Source organism: Priapulus caudatus, unplaced genomic scaffold (genome assembly GCF_000485595.1).
Source record: "Priapulus caudatus unplaced genomic scaffold, Priapulus_caudatus-5.0.1 Scaffold406, whole genome shotgun sequence".
Taxonomy (NCBI): domain Eukaryota; kingdom Metazoa; phylum Priapulida; class Priapulimorpha; order Priapulimorphida; family Priapulidae; genus Priapulus; species Priapulus caudatus.
In genome coordinates this window covers 161,805-164,697 of record NW_014577467.1, presented here as the reverse complement: position 1 = coordinate 164,697, position 2,893 = coordinate 161,805, and positions in this window count along the sequence as shown.

The window sequence follows — 2,893 nt, the reverse complement described above, 5'->3', positions numbered from 1 at the left end:
GTGTGTGTGTGTGTGTGTGTGTGTGTGTGTGTGTGTGTGTGTGTGTGTGTGTGTGTGCGTGCGTGCGTGTTAGCGTGCTCGCGTGCGTGCAAACATGTCAGCGTATTGCTAATTACAACTCGTGGTCGTCGCCGCCGCCACAGGTGTCGATGATTGACGTGCGGGGGTCGCTCGCCAGCCTGCAATCGTACCGCGCGAAAATCATGATGAAGAACCGCGTCGCCTGCAGCGCCGTCACCCTCAACTCCCACCTCGACGCGTCGGCGCGCATCCGTCGCGGCCTGTGCGCCAGCGACCCGCTCACCCCCAGCGGCCAGCGTCGGCAGCTCATCCCGATGCTCGTCATCATCGGCGTGCCGCTGGCGATGCTGCTCGCGCAGAACACGCTGGCGTTGCTGCACAGCGTGCAGCGTCGCGACGACACGCACCTGCTCGCCGAGCACATCACCGTGGCGACCGAGATAGATGACGTCATCGATAGCATTCAGCGCGAGCGTGAGTTCATGGTGATGTACGTCAGCTCGCTCGATCACGCCGACGGCCACCAGCTGCTCAATGCTTACGTTGGCACCGACGACGCCATTGGTCGCGTGTCGAAGTGGCCGGATTTATATCACGATGGTGACATGTTGGAGTCGAAATCAGCGTTTACGCAATATCTCAACGGACATAGGTGTGTCAGTACTGCTTGTATTATAATTAATAATGGTGTTCTTCTTCTTCGTCTTCTTCTTCTTCTTCTTCTTTTTCTTCTTCTTCTTCTTCTTCTTCTTCTTCTTCTTTTTCTTCTTCTTCTTCTTCTTATTATTATTATTACTGACACAGATACACTATAAAATTGTCTCTTGGCTTTTCGAAATGTTATAGGGCAACCCCTAATGAGGAGTTAGACGAAGCCAATGCAGCATGTCGAATATTGGGGACATTTCCTAGCAGGTGATAACATGAGGTGTGCATAAGATAGACGTTGGCATGTCTCGAGTATCAGCGCCTCATCTAACACTTGCCGCCGTCTGCCGCTATATTAGCCACCTGACGTCATCTCACGATGTCTGCGTTTGTGCGTTGTGTTGACACATGAGCTACGCTGTGCTACCATCTCCCTTCCTCTTACTCCTCTTCCTCACACTCTTTCTCCTCCTCGTCTTCCTTCTCCTCCTTGTCCACCTCCTCCTCCTCCTCCTCATTCGCCTCCTCCGCCTTAATTTCCTTCTCCTTCTCCTTCTCCCCAAAACAATGGCAGCCAAAACAATAACATATGAATGCATATTTCGAACATCAGTCCGCACCTGGCCTCAGCCACGTACACACATTACAGTTTAGCTACATTACCCGGACTAGCGCGTATTTAACTTGAGCTAGCGTGTACATACTGCGAGAATAGAGGGCCCAGATTAATTTGGCATGAGATAAAATTTTCAGTCTGTACTATCGGGTACAGTATCGGGTAAGGTGTGTAATATCGTCTTCGGCAATACTGACAAAAACGCGACTACAGCTGGCGTACCTGTACAGCCAAACTACACAGGTACCTACGCAATGCACAGCTATGACCAATTATTACGTGGGCGATAGCTGTAGGAAAAGTCGCAGTGAAAATTTAACAGCAGCCAGGCAGCCTAGTGTTCGAAATCAGATATGCAGTGTATAGTATTATATCACAGGCTTGTTTTAGATCACTTTACACCTCAGATATACTAACAGCACCACCCTCATTATTAATTACTATAATAATTAATTTATCGTCTGCGACAAATGTATGTTCTTCTAGATTTTATTGATAATTTTGCTTTGTGTTGGGGGCTTGTCACACTCGTTCTCGTGTTTTGTCGTGTTTGGGGCTCTTTTGAAATGCATTGCCTTCTCACCTCTGTAAGCGCGTGATAATTCCGTTACATTTCCTTTCATCAGTCGAAACACGTTTTAAGCGTTCCTCGCCGTCCTGTTACTCCCATCGATTCATACGTATAGAGAGATAACTTCCTTCATCAATGACCGTGTTAATAATATTGATTACTGTCAATACCGACTTCCATCATTGATGGCCACGCTGATTATACTGACAATCAGCAATAATCGATTTCGTTATCAATCTCCACTCTGATTATATTGACAATCAGCAATAACTAGTTCCTTCATCGATGACAGCGCTGATTATATTGATTCTAGGCAATAACGTTGTTTGCGCGCAGGTACTACTTGGTGGCTAACTCTACGACCATGTTATGGGAGATGGACTTCTACGGCGAAATCGTCACTAACTTGATCACCTACATGGCCATAGTGACGCGGATGGTGCGCACAGACACGCAGGCGTGGAAGGACATGGTCGCACACTACATGGTCGTAGTCAGTAAGGAGCAGGGCATCATAGAAGAACTGCTTGGCACGCTCTACTTCTCCAAAGGTTAGAGCGCTAGAGTCGCCGTATTCGTTTGTATGGCAGATGTAGGCGTATGTGTGGAATTTGTTGTAGAAGTCGAAGTATAGAAGTTGAAATAGAAGTAGCAGTAAAACTTAGAGTTAAATAATTAGACATAGCAAGCAGACATAGCATAGACATAGAAGTAGTCTAAGCAGAATTTGAGGTATATGTATAGGTATAATAAGTAGAAGTAGACGATTATGGGGCGCCAAGTGTCGCATGACTGATTTCGTTACGTCTACAAAGTGATTTCGTTACGAAATCAACTACTGCGAGTGATTTCGTTACGAAATCAGCTACTGCGAGTGATTTCGTTACGAAATCATGCTAGCGCGCCAAGTGTCGCATGGCTTGATTTCGTTACGAAATCAGCTACTGCGAGTGATTTCGTTACGAAATCATGCTACTGCGAGTGATTTCGTTACGAAATCAATGATTTTGTAACGAAATCAAGTTTACAAAGTGATT